The sequence below is a fragment of the Thamnophis elegans genome, chromosome 2 (assembly GCF_009769535.1).
Source record: "Thamnophis elegans isolate rThaEle1 chromosome 2, rThaEle1.pri, whole genome shotgun sequence".
Classification (NCBI taxonomy): domain Eukaryota; kingdom Metazoa; phylum Chordata; class Lepidosauria; order Squamata; family Colubridae; genus Thamnophis; species Thamnophis elegans.
Window position 1 is genome coordinate 61925117 of NC_045542.1, and position 19181 is coordinate 61944297.

General features: G+C 45.4%; 1 protein-coding gene across 1 annotated transcript in view; it reads right to left on the bottom strand.

The window, feature by feature from the left end:
- Nucleotides 1–19181, bottom strand: part of LOC116503688 (cytochrome P450 2C3-like) — a 45339-nt gene that overhangs the window by 10303 nt on the left and 15855 nt on the right. The window lies entirely within an intron of this gene.

Here is a 19181-nt window from a genome sequence, read left to right on the forward strand (position 1 = left end):
CTTTGTAAGTAGAGAGGGGGCGTGGACACCCCCTTTGGGTGATTATTTAGGACAACTGACAAGCGAAATTCCACCAAACACTACAATAACAGAGTTTGTTGCGGCCAGCCCCAAAACGTATGCTCATGCTTTATCCAATGGTGAAGCAGTGGTAAAAGTGAAGGGTATCACGCTAAATTGTGGTAATAGCAGCAAAGTTAACTTTGACAGTTTGAAAGATTTGGTAGATGATTATTGTCTGCCTGATGCAAAGAGAAAAAAGGAGATCAGTGTAGAACACTTGGGAATTGTCAGGGTTAAGAAACAGTGGACCTTAGAAACGAGGGTCCTCCGAAAAACTTTAAAAGTTGTGTATAATAAAAGGTTATTAAAGAGTGAGGATTACTGTACACTGCCTTACGGTTATTAAGGATTATGGAAAACATTGCACAATTTGTACACCCTTTTTCCTGTATTATAAGTGGGCCATCCAATTCTGGTAAATCTTTTTTTATCAAACAAATGTTAGAACATGGTGATGGGGTATTGTCTCAAAGTCCTCAAAATATTGTATGGTTTTATAGCTGTTGGCAACCTCTGTACAAAGAACTGCTTAATAAATTCCCTTATATTAAGTTTATGGAAGGTCTTCCATCTTCTTTTGAAGATGATGTTTTGTTTCCACCAAATCAAATAACTCTAGCTGTGATAGATGATCTCATGGCATCTGTCGGTGACAGCGACCAAATAGAGAAGGCTTTTACACAGTACGTTCATCACAGAAACCTGAGCATTATTCTCATACTACAAAACCTGTTTTTTCAAGGTAAGAAAATGAGGACAATAGCTCTGAATTCCAAATATTTGGTTTTATTCAGAAGCCCCCGTGATCAAATGCAAATTGTCACACTGGCCAGGCAGATGTATCCCACTAACACAAAGTATTTTTTAGAAGTATTCCAAGATGCCACTCACAAACCATACGGGTACCTATTAGTAGATGTGTCAGCCAGCACTCCAGAATCCTATAGGCTAAGAACGGGACTCTTCCCCCCTGATTGGCCTACTGTTTACACAATGAAAAAGAAGAGTAAAAAGTTGTAGCCCAGTTATCTTAGCACTAGTTCATTTAAGATATCAGAGAGGTTACGTAGAAATTGGGGGCTTTTAAAAATCTTAGTAAAGTCCGGACCAAGACAGAGAAAAGCCATTTTATGCAATGCTTATAATGACCTGGTGGGGTCAATAGCAGAAATAGCACTTAACACCCTAAAAGGAAATCTTCCTCTGAAACCTTCACAATTCCGGTCTCTAAAGAGTAAGAAGGGTGTCATTAAAAAGCTGAGCGATAGAAAGGTTTCACTCAAAAAGAAGAAACAGATCATACTTCAGTCGGGCGGTTTTATAGGTCCCTTGCTAGGGGCTGCTATTCCTCTGTTGACTAGCCTGTTAGCAGGGTAAACCATGGACCATGCAGAGAAATTGTATCTGGTGTCGCGTCATCAGATGGAGCAGCTACAGGGCAGGACGCCTACTATGGGGACTACAGCCACTAACCGGTTGGATGATGAGATGCGCAACATACTTCAGAGGCATGATTTGAGTGAGGATGACAAGATTAAGCTCTACAATTCTGTACAGCTTATGTATTCGGCTTTCTATGCCGCATGTTCTCTGGGTCATCATCAGTATTACTGACAAAGTGAATAAATTATATTTCACCCGGGATACCTTTGACGATCTCAAGACATTCATACAGTGTATCGAGAAGAGCCATAAACCGCTGTCATTAATGTCGAAGATTGAAGCTGAATTGCCATTGGCTCTGAAGAGGATCATATGCCAGAATGTAATGGAAATTAATTACAAGAAACTGTTAAAGCTGTGAAATTTATAATAAAATGTGCTTTACAAAACATATGAAAGGTGTATTACGTTTTTTTCTTTTGCTGACCCTTCTGTTTAAACTTGTCAGATGTTAAACACAGAGATACAGTTTAATTAAAGCTCATGTGATATTATTCATTCGGGATTTCCTATGCTGGTTGGGGGGGGGCTGGTCAGTGTTTGCAAAAGGTGTGAAGAACTCATCAACTCTGATGCGATTAATTTGCTACATTAGCTTCTACTCAAATGCATCTTCCGGCTACGCAGGGCGGGCAGTTTTTGCAAAAGTTGTGAAGAACACCCCTTTTCTGATGTGATTAATTTGTGACGTCACTAAGGTGTATAAAAGCAGGAGACTATACATGTCTAGTCATGTTTATTGGTTTCTGGCATAACCATACCTCTGGAGCAATTTGAACTGCTTAGAAGACCCCCATTCAGAATGGAATCTACTATTGTAAGTAATTTTATGCCTAATTTTGAAACACTTAGATGTAAAATGGTTTTTATAGAGTGCTTGCTTATTTGTTTGATTGAATTTTTTCTTTCACTAGAATGAATTGACAGATTCAGAATGTTTGATGGGTGTTACAATTGTAAGTAGATTTATGGCTAATTTTTTTTTGATGCACTGACCCCTTGTTAGATGTAAAAAGTGTTTATAACATTCTTGCTTTCTTGCTTGTTTGTTTGACTGTTTGTTTGGTTTTTTTCATTAGAATGAATTGACAGACACAGAATGTTTGAGGGCATATGAAGGTATTTATCTTTCATACTTTCATATATTTAGATTCTTATAAACATTCTGCAACAATTCTGACTATTGGGGTTTTTTTCTTTTCCTCCAGAATGGGTGGACGATCAGGCATTCGTGGATCTCACTATTCCTGCAGAACCCCAGGGGTCCCAGCATAACATAACCCCTCAGCCTTCCACAAGCCACAAAGAACGAAGGCCGTTAGGAGGTATAATATCTAGCATTTTATCCAAATATAACTCTATTAGTATTATTTTTTAGAAACTAAATGTGTGTATGTGTGTCTGTGGGGGGGTGTTTATGAGTTTGAGTTTATGAGTTTTATTGAACACTTATAGGCCGCCCTTTTCCCTGAGGGGACTCAGGGCGGCTTACAATAATGAGGGAGGGGAGTGCAAGACAAGACATAAAAGAAAATGTGAGTAAAAAATAATAATTAACAATAAAAGCACAACATTCACTCAGCATTCGGGCGGGGAGAGAGAAAAGTCCTATCCCCAGGCCTGACGGGATAGCCAGATCTTGAGGGCCGTGCGGAAGGCCTGGACGGTGGTGAGGGTGCGGATCTCCATGGGGAGATTGTTCCATAGCGTCGGAGCTGCAACTGAGAAGGCTCTCCTCCGCGTAGTCGCCAGTCGGCACTGACTGGCGGATGGAATTCGGAGGAGGCCTACCCTGTGCGATCTGATGGGACGCAGGGGGGTAATTGGCAGAAGGCGGTCTCTCAAATAGCCAGATCCACTACCATGGAGCGCTTTATGGATGGTAAGTAGGACCTTGAAGTGCACCCGGAGATCAACAGGTAGCCAGCGCAGCTCACGGAGGATCGGTGTTATGTGGGCGAACCACGGTGCACCCACGATCACTCGCGCGGCCGCATTCTGGACTAGCTGAAGTCGCCGGATGCTCTTCAAGGGCAGCCCCATTTAGAGCACATTGCAGTATTCCAGCCTAGAGATCACAAGGGCTCGAGTGACTGTTGTGAGGGCCTCCCGGTTCAGGTAGGGCCGCAACTGGCGCACCAGGCGAACCTGGGCAAATGCCCCCCTGGTCACAGCTGACAAGTGATGGTCAAAACTCAGCTGTGGGTCCAGGAGGACTCCCAAGTTGCGGACCCTGTCTGAGGGGTATAAATTTTGCCCCCCCAGCCTGATTGATGGAACATTAGCCAAATTTTTGGGAGGAAAACACAACAGCCACTCGGTCTTTTCCGGGTTGAGTACCAGTTTGTTAGCTCTCATCCAGACTTTAACAGCCTCAAGGCCCCGGTTCATCACGTCCACCGCTTCATTGAGTTGGCACGGGGCGGACAGATACAACTGTGTATCGTCCGCGTATTGATGGTATTTTATCCCGTGCCTCCGAATGATCTCGCCCAGCGGTTTCATGTATATGTTGAATAGTAGGGGGGATAAGACCGAGCCCTGCGGCACCCCATAAGTTAGGGGCCTCGGGGACGATCTCTGCCCCCCCACCAACACCGACTGCGACCTGTCCGAGAGGTAGGAGGAGAACCACTGCAGAACAGTGCCGCCCACCCCCACCTCCCGCAGTCGTCGCAGAAGGATACCATGGTCGATGGTATCGAAAGCCGCTGAGAGGTCAAGGAGAACCAGGATGGACGCATGGCCTCCATCTCTGGCTCTCCAGAGATCATCGGTCAATGCGACCAAAGCGGTTTCTGTGCTGTAACCGGGCCTGAAGCCGGACTGGAAGGGGTCAAGATAGTTAGCTTCCTCCAAGGTACGCTGAAGCTGGAAGGCCACCACCTTCTCAACAACCTTCCCCACAAAGGGGAGGTTGGAGACTGGACGGTAGTTATTAAGAACTGCTGGATCCAAAGACGGTTTCTTCAGGAGGGGTCTCACCACCGCCGCCTTAAGCGCGGTGGGGAAGTACCCCTCCCGAAGAGAGGTGGTAACAACCGCCTGGATCCAGCCTCGTGTCACCTCACTGCTGTTGGCAACCAGCCAGGAGGGACACGGGTCCAGTATACAGGTGGAGGCGCTCACAGCTCGCATAGCCTTGTCCACATCCCCGGAGGCAACATCCTGAAACTCAACCCAGAGATGGTCTGCCAAGTCATTCCCTTGTGTCTCGGCTGGATCTTTCAGGAGTGGAGTCCAGGTCCGATCGAAACCGAGCAACTTTGTCCGCCAAGAACTGAACATACTCCTCAGCCTTACCCTGTAGGGGGTTCCCCGTCTCCCTCCTATTTAGGAGGGAGCGGGTTATCCTAAACAGGGCGGCTGGGCGGGACTCGGCGGACGCTACCAAGGAGGCAATGTGTGATCTTTTGGCTGTTCTCAAAGCCCGAATGTACTCCTTGGTGCATGCTGTCAACAGTGCTCGGTTCGACTCGGACCTATCGGACCTCCACAGGTGCTCTAGGCGTCTCCTCCGGCGCTTTATCTCCCGGAGCTCCTCGGTGAACCAAGGAGGCCTCCGTGAGCCGCTGACCCGGAGGGGCCGTAGTGGCGCAATCCGGTCCAGAGACCCTGATGCTGCCGAGTGCCAGGCCGCAGCAAGAGTCTCCGCCGAACTGTGGGCGAGAGCATCTGGAATAACCCCAAGCTCCGTCTGGAACCTAACAGGGTCCATAAGTCGCCTGGGGCGGAACCACCTGGTCGGTTCCTCCTCCCTACGGTGGGGGTTTGGCCTCCGGAAGTCTAGCCTCAGTAGGCAGTGGTCTGACCACGACAGGGGAATGGTCTCATTTCCCCTCAGACCAAGATCATAGCTCCACTGCTCCGAGAGGAATACGAGGTCGAGTGTGTGCCCCACTGAGTGGGTAGGGCCTCGGATTACCTGGGTCAAGCCCATGGCTGTCATGGAAGCCATGAACTCCTGCGCTCCATCAGAGTGTTCACTGAGCGAAGGCAAATTGAAGTCCCCCAGAACCATGAGCCTAGGGAACTCAATTGCTAGCTTGGCTACTGACTCGAGGAGCGAGGGGAGGGCTGCTGCAACGCAGTTGGGAGGCAGGTACGTTAGCAGCAAGCCCACTTGACCCTTGAGGTCCAACTTCACTAGTAGGGACTCACACCCGGCAAGCTCCGAAGCAGGGATCCTACGAGGTGCTAAAGACTCCCGGACTACAATAGCCACACCGCCACCCCTTCCCTGGGCTCTCGGCTGATGAAGCACCTGAAATCCGTCTGGGCACATCTCTATGAGGGGGACTCCTCCCTCCGTGCCCAGCCATGTCTCAGTAATACATGCCAGGTCTGCCCCCTCATCTAAAATCAAGTCCCGGACGAGGGGAGTCTTATGAACAACAGACCTGGCATTTAGCGACAGCAGCCTGAGACCAGGGTCCTGATTGCTCGCGCCATCTGACCTTGGAGTGGGACTCATAGGGCCGGAAGGAGGGATCTCTGCGATATAGCGAACCCTCCTTCCCCGGTAATGGCCAGCCCTAAAATCCCCACCGTATCTGCCTCTCCCTGTTATGACCGCAATGCTCCGACTCTCTCCCGTGGATGTAGTTCCCCCAACAACCCCAATGACCCCCGCATACCCCACCAGGTCCTCCGAATCAGACATACTCAGACACTCACACAAACAGTCCCCACAATATAGTTAAAAACACAGAAAAAAGATACAACAATAATAATACTAAAAGTGGGTCTTTCATACTAACACATTCAATCCCATACACTCAGCATACCCGATTAAAATTGCGCAGACACAGAGTTTAAATTATGAGTTCCGGAAGAGCCAAACTCCCTTCCTCCAAGTTCCAGAAAGATCCAAGGCCAAGGTCCAAGGTCCGTATTATGTAGGATGATTGTAGATGGAGGGGGGGGGGCAGAGCGTAAGCCCCAGGTATTAACAAGTACCAGCTTTGCAGTCTCACACCCTCCAAGTCAAGATGAAGCATAGAATAATCATCAATAACGGTCCATAGGAGATATAAGGATGATGTGCAGGGGGATATCTTATCCTCCCCCTCTCCTAAAGTCCTGGGAGGGCCAAAGTCTAGATGTCTAAAATCTAAAAATGGCTGGAACCAGTTGAAAGGGGGAAGGGGAGGGTGCCAGCTTGGTGACCAGTTTTTAAAACGCCAGGTCCCTGTCCCTGAGGCTGCCATCCTCTGTCACTCCTTTCCCCAAACCGAATGCACCATAAGTATGTAGACCATAAGGTGTCAAGTGTTAAGTCAGGTGGTCGCTGCTCAAATTAGATGTTCCAGGGCAGCAATGGTAGCAAGCGGTGGAGAAGGGCGGCTGTTCCAGGCCAATGCCGATGGTCGCAGGCCAGGCGGTGAAAAACTCGTGTTGAATGGGAAAGCAGGGAAACAGGCAGGCAAGGCTCTGCAGCAGCAGGGGCAGGCAGGGAAAGAAATTGTCCGACACACGGGAGGATAGGAGGAGAGGCTACAACGGTGAGAGAGGTAGGCACAACAGCACAAGATAGGGGAGGGGCGGGCGTTCAGGCGAGCTATGATGGTGGTGGCTAGATCGCCGCTCAATTCGCTCACCCAAGCCACGATAGTTTCCCCTCCTCTTTAGGGCAATGGAAGATGGTAGTGGTAATAAAAGATGGTAGCAGCCAATTATAAAAATCCCCAAGGCTCACCGCTCCTTCTTTCTAGGCTGTGGGTGAAAATCCAGGGTTCCTCTCCACACTGCTTAAATCTAAAAAGAACAGCGGGGGAGTTCCATTCGTGAGAGCAAAAAGCTCAGGCAGCCATTTTTTTCCATCCAATTCCCGCTGCCGCAGTTCCGCTGCTCTAGGGCGACTTCCAGGACCAGGGACTCGCAGATGAAGTTAGTGGGCTCACCAGGTCGGGCAGACGACAACAGGGGCACCCAGGGGCACCCAGGTATCCAAGATGATAAAAAGACGCCGACCGTCGCCGCCGTCGCCGCCCTCGCGCAGCTAGATGGTTCAGGCTGCTAAACGCTGTGAAGGAATTATTTGGAATGTTGGTGATAACTTTTTTGTTTCTTTGCTTGTTTGTTTAATCAGAGCCGTCCTGCAAAAAAGCAAAAATGCATGGCGCCGGACTTCCTGAATCCCCAGCAGACAGTGTTAGTTGTGATTCTATGATTGTCTCTCAACCAGAAGAAGATACACGACATTCTATGTCCCAGCTACAAGCTCCTAGCTCTGTAAACTCTCAAAATGTGAACAATGTTTATCTGGATATGGTGCAGGCATGGGAAAATCCTATCCGGAATTTTAGAGCTGTGGAATATTATCAGCGATACAGATTTGTTAATCTTGACCAAATCCGATCTTTTGTAGTTGCTATAGAGGCCATTCATAATGTGTTACAGATTCTTTTGAATAATGTAGCCATGAACATCGGCCCAAATGATTTTGTTCAACTACGGTTGGATGCAGAGGGGTTAAACCATCCTCTCTTTTCTCATAGGAGGTGTATGAATGATTTAAACGCTGATGATTTTCTGACCAGTGTTGAAAATCTGCTACAAAGTAAGGCTGAGATATTGTGGGGGGGTAATTTGCAATTAGTGGTTACCATCGTGAAGAACAAGGAGGGAGGAGGGCTTAGGAAGTTAAATACTTTGCTGCTCACCAGAGTACTGGAGAAAAAAAGACAGCATCTAGTAGATTTCAATGTGGAAGGCGAATTTCTTTGTTTTGCCAGCTGTTTACTCTGTCTGATTGGTTCTGATGGTAGAAAGCAAGAAATTATTACCAGGGCCAGGGAACTTCACAGCAGACTGGGTATTTCCACAGGAAACAGGATTGACTTTTCTCAGGTACACATCTTTGAAAAACATTTACAGGTCACTATAAAGATCTTGTTTTACATGCAGGACGGGTGGCGTTTTTTTGTTACAGGTCACCCGCAGCAAGAAAAAATAGTATTTATATTATTACACGACAAGCATTACTATGGCATCAAAAATATCAAGGGCTTTCTGGGCGAACGCTACTTCTGTAAATTCTGCCACACGGCTTACCACCACAAATTTAGTCATGGATGTCAATATATTTGCAGAGCGTGCCTAAAGCAAGAGTGTCAGCAGGTTGAGGTGGAGAAGGTGCTGTGCTGTAGGTGCAAAGCACCTTGTCGGTCTAAGGAATGTGCTGAAAGACACAGACAACTCGCTAAGGAGGGAAAAGTTGAGTGTAAGGCTAAAGAATATTGTGAAACGTGTGGTCTTTATGTCTTTACCCACCACAAAAAGTGCAAGGAAGTCAAATATGGGCAGTGCTCTGAGAAGGTTGAAAGCTTGGAAGGTCATTTATGTTTTCTAAAATCGTTGGACCGACCACGAATTGGCAAAAGATACATTATTTATGATTTTGAATGCTGCCAAGAAACAGGCACCCACATACCTAATTATACATGTGCCTGGGATATGTTGAAAGATGAGGACGATAAAGATGTTGTGAGGTGGGATTGTTATGGTGTTAGATGCCTGGAACAGTTTATGAAGAAATTTATAAATCATAAGTTTAAAGGATGTACTTTTATTGCACACAACTCCAAAGGTTATGATGGATACCTTGTACTGAGGCAGCTGATCCGTGAAAAGGTTAGGGTTCAACTTATAAGTCAGGGGGGAAAACTACTGTGTATTACCCTTCCAGACTATAAGATTCGGTTTATTGATAGCCTCTCATTTTTACCACTTAAATTATCCAAATTACCCAAAGCTATGGGGTTTCAAGGCTGCAAAGGATATTTCCCTCACTTGTTCAATACAATGGCCAATCAAGACTACGTGGGACCACTCCCTGAGACCAAGTATTACAGCCCAGAAACTATGATGCCCGGGGAGAGAGAAGAATTCCTGAAATGGCACACTGCTAATAGAGGTACTGTGTTTAAACTAAAGAAGGCTCTGGCCTACTATTGCAGACAGGATGTAGATATATTAAGAGAGGCCTGTATTCGATTTAGGGATCAGGTGATGAAAATGACTGAGCGTGAGTACCACAGTGGGGTCGGGTTGGATATTGTTGAGGAGATTCAATGCATTGACCCCTTCCAATATATCACATTGGCATCTGTCTGCATGGCGCAGTACCTGTTCATGTATTCGAAAAGCAATACCATTGCTTTAGATCCTTTGGACAATTATCACAATACACAGAAAAGGTATTCGGCTCCAGCGATTCAATGGTTGTTGTATATAGAGCACACTGAGAAGCTCAATATTCAACATGCTCTGAAGGGTGGTGAAAAAAAAGTGGGCAAATATTTTTTGGATGGTTTTGCGGTCATAAATGGAACCCCCACAGCTTTTGAATTTCAGGGGTGTTTTTTTCAAGGGTGGCCTGTCTGCTACTCTGAAAAAGACTTCAACAAATTACTCGATTCAACATATGGTAGCCTGCATAGCCGTACTAGGATTAAAGAAGAATACCTCAGGTCACAGGGATATGCTGTGCGCTGCATCTGGGAACATGAGTGGCGTGCCATGGTGGAGGATGACACCTCTTTGAAGCAGTTTCTAGTTGAGAATAAACTCCCAGCTCCTTTGAATCCTCGAGATGCTTTTTTTGGTGGTAGAACAAATGCTACATGCCTGTACTACAAACCAAAACCTGGTGAACAAATCTTATACTATGATTTCACCAGTTTGTACCCTTTTGTGAATAAGACCAAGGAGTATCCAATTGGGGACCCACAAATCATCTATCAAAACTTTGGGGACATAAAGCAATATTTTGGGCTAGTCAAAGTCAAAGTGTACCCACCAAGGAATCTCTATTTCCCAGTCCTACCTCACAAATCAGGGGGCAAATTAATGTTTAGTTTGTGTGCAACCTGCACAGAAAAACTGCAAACCTCCCCCTGTAAACACAATGATGAGGAAAGAGCTCTGACAGGAACATGGTGTACTGTTGAATTGAATGTAACCTTAGAAAAAGGTTACAGAATTGTTGAAATCTATGAGATCTGGCATTTTGAAAGAACTTCAAAAGAGCTATTTTCAGGATATATGAACATGCATCTCAGACAGAAACAGGAGGCCAGTGGTTACCCTGAATGGTGCAAAACAGATCAGGATAAAGAGCAATATATTCAGGATTACGAAAAGATGGAAGGGGTCCATTTACGACGTGACCACATTGAAGTAAATCCTGCCAAAAGACAGATTGCCAAACTCTTTTTAAATTCATTGTGGGGCAAGTTTGGCCAGAGCACCAATCACCTGACCACATCAGTGGTGACAAACCCTGAGGAATTATTCAAATATCTTTTTGTGCCCTATTATGATGTTTCTTCATGTGAGTTTGTGGATACAGAGACAGCTGTCGTGACGTGGAAAACAGCCAAGAACCAACCCACCAAATCCTCATGCACTAATGTATTCATTGCCAGCTTTACGACCGCTTATGCACGGCTAGAATTATACAGACTACTGGAGGGGCTGGGCGATAGGTGTCTGTACCATGACACCGATTCAGTAAATCTTTGTAAGTAGAGAGGGGGCGTGGACACCCCCTTTGGGTGATTATTTAGGACAACTGACAAGCGAAATTCCACCAAACACTACGATAACAGAGTTTGTTGCGGCCAGCCCCAAACCGTATGCTTATGCTTTATCCAACGGTGAAGCAGTGGTAAAAGTGAAGTGTATCACGCTAAATTGTGGTAATAGCAGTAAAGTTAACTTTGACAGTTTGAAAGATTTGGTAGATGATTATTGTCTGCCTGATGCAAAGAGAAAAAAGGAGATCAGTGTAGAACACTTGGGAATTGTCAGGGTTAAGAAACAGTGGACCTTAGAAACGAGGGTCCTCCGAAAAACTTTAAAAGTTGTGTATAATAAAAGGTTATTAAAGAGTGAGGATTACTGTACACTGCCTTACGGTTATTAAGGATTATGGAAAACATTGCACAATTTGTACACCCTTTTTCCTGTATTATAAGTGGGCCATCCAATTCTGGTAAATCTTTTTTTATCAAACAAATGTTAGAACATGGTGATGGGGTATTGTCTCAAAGTCCTCAAAATATTGTATGGTTTTATAGCTGTTGGCAACCTCTGTACAAAGAACTGCTTAATAAATTCCCTTATATTAAGTTTATGGAAGGTCTTCCGTCTTCTTTTGAAGATGATGTTTTGTTTCTACCAAATCAAATAACTCTAGCTGTGATAGGTGATCTCATGGCATCTGTCGGTGACATCGACCAAATAGAGAAGGCTTTTACACAGTACGTTCATCACAGAAACCTGAGCATTATTCTCATACTACAAAACCTGTTTTTTCAAGGTAAGAAAATGAGGACAATAGCTCTGAATTCCAAATATTTGGTTTTATTCAGAAGCCCCCGTGATCAAATGCAAATTGTCACACTGGCCAGGCAGATGTATCCCACTAACACAAAGTATTTTTAGAAGTATTCCAAGATGCCACTCACAAACCATATGGGTACCTATATGGGTGCCAGAATCCTATAGGCTAAGAACGGGAGTCTTCCCCCCTGATTGGCCTACTGTTTACACAATGAAAAAGAAGAGTAAAAAGTTGTAGCCCAGTTATCTTAGCACTAGTTCATTTAAGATGTCAGAGAGGTTACGTAGAAATTGGGGGCTTTTAAAAATCTTAGTAAAGTCCGGACCAAGACAGAGAAAAGCCATTTTATGCAATGCTAATAGTGACCTGGTGGGGTCAATAGCAGAAATAGCACTGAACACCCTAAAAGGAAATCTTCCTCTGAAACCTTCACAATTCCGGACTCTAAAGAGTAAGAAGGGTGTCATTAAAAAGCTGAGTGATAGAAAGGTTTCACTCAAAAAGAAGAAACAGATCATACTTCAGTCGGGCGGTTTTATAGGTCCCTTGCTAGGGGCTGCTATTCCTCTGTTGACTAGCCTTTTAGCAGGGTAAACCATGGACCATGCAGAGAAAATGTATCTGGTGTCGCGTCATCAGATGGAGCAGCTACAGGGCAGGACACCTACTATGGGGACTACAGCCACTAACCGGTTGGATGATGAGATGCGCAACATACTACAGAGGCATGATTTGAGTGAGGATGACAAGATTAAGCTCTACAATTCTGTACTGCAGAGGTATCTAAGACTGACCAGGCAAAATGAGTCTGAAAAGGACAAACTGAATCTCATTTATCCACCGCGGGAGCCTCAACCACTTCCAACATTACCAGAACAGCCGCCACAAAAAAACTCCACAGACCACCGCTATGGATGATATCCTAAGCCGTTTGAGCACTCGTTATAGGAAAAATGCAGAACTTTTGCCGAACAAAATGAAACAACACCAGGACGTCTCAACCTGGGATGATCAGGGTACCTTTTTATACAAAGGTGTACCTATTCCCGGTACTAATATTTTAGACTTGGTGAAAGGCGCCTCGCAACACCGAGCCCCTACTGAGAAGCGGAAACCTGAAGGATGGGATGATTTTATGAATGCTATGGCTGAAGTGAATGTTCCAACTTCTGTGTTGGGTCTACTGCTGTTAAAGAACAAATAGAAAAGTTGAAAGATACTCTGGTTGTTAAGGATGAAACTGCTGCTAGTCCCGACTCTGTTATGACAGCACCTTTTGGGGCTCAGAAAACTATGTTTACAGGCACACCCACTAGCCCTTGGACAATAAAACCTAGAAGTCAGCTCAGGTTTGGTGACTGGCTCAATTTTTAAAATGAATAAAAACACAGTGAACATTAAACATTTAAGTCTTTTTCTTTATTTTACAGTAAGGCATGCATGCCTGCATGCACTGGTGACGGTTACAGGGTCCAAGCCCCCTCCCCACCTTTATAGTTTTTACAAACAGCTTTACCATTTGATCATTTTTCATATCTACATTGGAGTACATTTTTAAAATATTTTCATAGGTTACTCCTTTAGTACGGTTCAGCAGAAAAAATGCACAGTGTTGTCCGCAGGTCACAGCACTGGGGTGTTGCAATTGGCGTTGGTGAAATGTGTACTTCTCAGCTTGCTGCTCCAAAAACATCACTATGGTGTCGGGAAAGTCATGGCTATCCGGAGGTCTTCCATAAGAATCAAAAAATTCACCATATCCTGGAGATGGAAAGTGGAGGGCCAGCCAGTGCTCCCCAGGAAGAGTGTGAGGATGGGTATTTACGATTAATCCAAAAGGTATTTTGGTGATCTGTCTCTGGGTTAACAGGTCACAAGGGTAGACCCCCTAGAAAGGCCTTATTTCCGGAGAACAAGTGAAGGAGCTGCTGTGTGTCCATACTCACATATAATCAAAAAGTACATACCGTGTGTGACTTATTTCAATAAGGTTTTCAAAGATTGCATAGAGTATCATGTTAACGGTGTTGGGGAGGGGCTGTGCAAATCTAATTTCGGCTCTGAGGTTGCCGTTCCTGATCAATGAATAGTGCTCAGAGCATCCCTGATCAGGACTCAAGTCAAAACAATACAAAGTAAACCCTCAATTAAACTCTTCCCGGCTGATTAACAACGGTCTGTCTTTCATGCCTTTGCCTGTTGCTTGCACCATCTGCATGTACTCTCTCACAAAAAGGCCATGCTCATATTCGGGCTGAAGAGGCTTTGCGGGGATCTGTTCGCCATCACAATGCAGGGCGCAGAAATTGACATTGCAGTGTTGAAAATTGAATGGCTTTCTTTCATAATCCCCACTAAAAGTGGCATTGTCCACAAACCCAATCACTAATTGTTTAGGCAGTTGACCCAGAAATAGATTTTCCTGATTACACACAAGACTACCTGCGGGAATGCTGTAAACCTTCATCCCCACTCGATCAATGGGGTATTTGGCATTGGCAGTTAGCAAAGCTTCTGCATGGCCAAGGCGCACTCCCGGGGCTATTTTCACACGTTTTACAAAGAGAGAAGCTGCCAGGAGTTGCACTTTGTAATTCTCATTGCCATCCTTCATCATGCAAAATTCATTTCTGCTTCTTGTGAGTTTGACTTTCACATCTATGCCATTAATTAGCAGTCTGTCTTAAAAAAAACAGATCGCTATGCAGAGGCCCAAGCAGGTCCCATTTTCGACTACCGGCTGTGTGTCTCGCTCTTGCTTTGAAACCAGAATTACCAGCCGCTGTCAGTAGAGTACTCTCCATGAGATCTGAGTCATCTTTGTAAAATCCCCCAGAAGTAAATTGGGTGCCCAATGCATCACCACCAAAGTTGAGAATCAGTTCAATTACAGCCCTATACGAATAGCAATGATGGTTCTGGGTAATGAGCCGATCTCCCAAGGTAACATCCAGCTGGTTAAACAGAGATGCTATGGGGTAGTTGACCAGGGCCACCCTTGCCCCGTCATTAATATCCGACCCGTCCGCTTTTACAATCTTGCAACTCACATACAGGAGGGTGTTGTTTAAATCCGTGTAATGCTCACCATGCCCCGTGATGAAAAATTCCAGGGGTCCGTTGGGCGTTAGCGCTGATAAAGGGGGGATCTCGATATCGGTACTGTTTTCAATACTGGTCTGTGTAGGCGCCAGTTGAAAAAGATCCAGTTCAGATTTGACACATTCCTCTGAAGCAGAATGAATAAATGACATAATGTATTAGAATATGTCTTCCTTGTCACAGGGTTTCCTCTTCTGCACACGTCTCCTCTTGGTATGACGGGGCTCACCGTTCCCTCTAAGGTGCGCGGCTGCATGGCCGCGCACATGGCAAGCAAACCCCGCGCAGCAGTTTCTAACTGCCACGCAGAGATTTCTTTCAAAGAAAACGTGGGGAAGTCCTTTGCAGGCGGCTAGAACTGGCTGCCCGCAAAGGACCTCCCCAGACTTGTTTTGATGAGCACGGAGCGACTGATGGTAGCTTGCACCGGCCGCAGCTGTTCAAACTAGCATCAGTCGCCCCGTGTTTAGCAAAGCAAGCCCGGGGAGGTCCTTTGTAGGCGGCCAATCCTAGCCCGGCGCTGAAATGAATCCCCAAAGCCCCCCCCGCCACCAGAATATCTGCTGCTGTCCAGCTGAGGTGCTCCGAGCGGAGGGGGAGGCACCACCGCCGCTGCCATGGGTGGGGGCGCCAGCGGGAGCTTTGCCGGCTTCACCTCAGCCGCAGCGCTTGGCAGCAAATGTGTTGGTTCACCCTCTGACTCCTGCTGAAATATCCCCTGCCTGCCAAGATCCCTTTTTCCCTCCTCGAAGGATCGAGGAGGATCCGGCCTCAGCGTGGGGCGGTGGGGAGAGGGCTTCCTCCAGGGCCCTGGAAAGCGTGCAAAGGAACACAGCGCTATTTCCTCTCCCACAAACTTTACGGACAGAAGGCGTAGCTGTCCTGGGCGGATTTTAGCAATCTTTTCAGCCGCTGAACACAAACTAGTTGCCCCGGTCGCAGGTGCAAAAGGCCTCTCTATTTGGGCGGGGGGGGCTATGCCGCTGCGCCTGGGACCCCTCCTGTCCCTCGGGGCGGTGCTGATGTCTCTCTTGCGGGGCGGGGGGGTTGCGGTGAGTTCCTGGAAGCGAGGAGGTGGGGGGGGAGATAGCCAGGGTCCGTGTTTGCGTCTTTCTCACTGCCTCCAGCTCTTTTCCCAGAAGGAAACGTCTTCCTTCCTCCGTGTTATGCTGAGCCTCGTTTAAAGGCTGCGGTTTTGAGCTCAGGCAAGATGGGAACAAAGGAGGCGTTTTGCACAGAACTTCTTCAGCTCTGACAGGATTGTGGGGAATGGAAGCATGGGGAATCTCATGTCCTGCAGCCCAAACTTTCTCCTCCCAGCAACTTGGCCTGTTGGATACAGTGGTGGCGGGGGAAGAATGGGCTGGGTGGGCTGGCTGGCTGGGGAGGGAGGAGCCCTTTAAAGCCTGCTGCCGCATCTTTCCAGCAAGACTTCCTTTCGGCTCACGGTTTCCCTTGCCAAGCATTTTTTTCCTCTTTAAAAGAATTTTTGGATTTCTCCTCCCCAAACCTTTAAGACTGAAAGAGTTAGAGTTGAAATATAAAGAGATTGTCAATCGCCATACTGTTAGATTGATAGGCAATTATAGACTATCTTGATTATATCCTCCTTAGAAAGAATATGCTACTGTATGGTTGAGAAAAAGATCAAACTTCATTCCATGGAAACCCAACAAAGTTCATAGGGAGCGTTTCTTTCTATGATGGGCTTTTTGGGTCAACGTGAATATCAGTTATCAAAAATGTAGGTAGAAAATTAAGCAGGCAATAGGCAATTACAAAAAGGGAAGCCAACTTTCTGAATCTGTTTCTTTGCACTTAGTGACTTATAAATAGACTAATGTTCTGAAAACCTGACCTAAATTACTATATATTTTAAATAGCTGTAAAGCTATGCTGAAAAAGTTGTTCTCATGGTATTGTGATAAATTCAATAAAAAGAAGGGAATTCTTGATGAATTTAAGGAGAAATGAGAGTATTGGATAGTAAATGGACAAATAAAATTACCAATCAAAGAGAATATTTGTACCTCAGGGTTGAAATGAGATGTTCTCTCTTACTCTTTCCTCTTCCTCTCTTCTCTCTCTGTCTCTCTCATCCTCTTTCTCTTTGTCTCTCTTCTCTTTCTCTCTCCCTCTTTTCCATTCTTCTGTCATTTTCTCCTTCTCTCTCCTCTTTGTCTCTTTCTGTCTCTTTCACCCTCTTTCTCTTTGTCTCTTTTTCTCTCTCCTTCTTTCCCACTCTTCTGTCACTTTCTTTGTCCTTCTCTGTCTCTTTCTGTCTCTCTTCCCTCTTTTTTTCTTCCTCTCTCCCACTCTTTTATCACTTTCTCTCTACTGCCCAACCTGTCCCCATACTTATCTTCGATTGATCATGTTTGCAATAATTTACCTTCTTTCCTAAATAGGCGCAGTTCCCTTACTGGATCCCTCGCTCACTCAAACACACACACACACACACACACACGCACAAAACCATTTTTCTCCATTCCAATTCGGATCCTATAAATCAATTGCTGTGTGAAACATCTGTGAAAAAAATTCAGGTGCTCAGGCATGAAAATGTGCTGCTCAAATACTATACTTTTCCGCACACACTGAAAAAAAATTAGAGGGAACATTGACGGGGCTTTTTCACAAGTCTTCTCTTTTTAAACGGAATAGGCGGGCCCGTTTTGTAATTCTTCCTGGCTATTGCCAGCCCTGATCCATCCTGCCCGTTCTCAACAACACGGGATACAAGATGTCCCGCAACATCTCTGGCAATGTTTTTGGCAGCAGATTTCACATGCGGTTTTATGATTTCTAATCCTCGCCTCAAAAAAGGCATTGCTTTTCGAAAAAGTCCACGGAACAACCCTCCTAAACCGGTCCCGTACATAATGGGGGCTCCTTGGAAGCCCGGAAGGCCGCCACCAGCTTGTGCCCTGTAGTAAGCCACATAGTCTTGAGGTCTCCCCTGCTCCTTGTTTACAACCATCCTTCACTTTTCCGAGGCCTAAAATGAAGCTTGACAATCATCTTCCCGTGATAAAAATGCATGTTTTTGTCCTGGTCGGTTTTGATTTCTATAGTAACGGTATCGATGTGATGTTTGCTGACTGGCACATAATGTGGACGGTCATAGGTCATAGTTATGAAATCATTATCTTGCCCCTGCACAGGTACACAGTGTAGTAACGGCACATAGAAGTCACCTACTATCTGGAGCTCTACAATGTCTGTGTAAACATATAAGGTGCTGAATCCAGGGAACATACCTAACAGATGTCCAAGTTCACCGCTAACTAGAATGGTATGCGGTTCATCTCCTTTAAGATTAATTTTCCAACCCACTGAATCATAATGTAGGGTTGTCTTAGGTCCATCCTTGGCATTTGATATAAGTTTATTCATATTTTCTAACAGTTGTCGGATGCTATTATAGTACCCACTTCTCAAAGAAAAATGCCATTTCTTTCTCTCATTAGCAATTTCAAAATATCCAGGAGATGTTAATGTATGCCAGCTATGTGGATATTATATCTCTGCTAGACCTACTTCCCACGGCCCTGAAAGATCCAATGATCTCGCTAATTGAATAGTAAAATTAGAATTTTTGTTTTGGGGAAAATTGCTGCTGATGCATTGCTGGGGAGGGTGATGTAAAAATCTGACATTTCAAAGATGTTGTACTTCAGTAGCCTTAACCCAACTGTTGAACTTCTCTGGCCAGCCATTCCATTTGACTAGAAACTCTCTGTGTCTCCCCCGCCCTCTTTTTTGGATAATTTTCTCTATTCTGTATATACGCTGTTGGTCAGCTGGAACTTTTTGGAGCTACTCAAAGTAAAAAGCCCCCTCTACTGGGTCACCCGCGTAATCATTTAATCTATACACCACTCTTTCCCCCCTTGTCCCCAGTTCTTTGACAATGAATATCTCATCCGTATAGGTTTGCTGATACCCCTTTTCAAATTTACCCTTCAGTCTAGATACCCTGACATGATCCCCCGCCTTAAGACATTTTTCTTTCTTTTACTTTTTAAAGTTACCCCATAAAGTCTCAGCCACACATCCCTTTCGTTAGACAAATTTACGGTTTTAGGAGCAGTCCCAATGCTACGATGGTAAGTGCTATTGTACCCCTGAAGAATGTCTGCCAAAATGTCCACATACTGGTGGGTATTTCTAGCTGTGAAATATCTCCAGAGTTTGTTTTTTAGGGTTCTATTAAACCTCT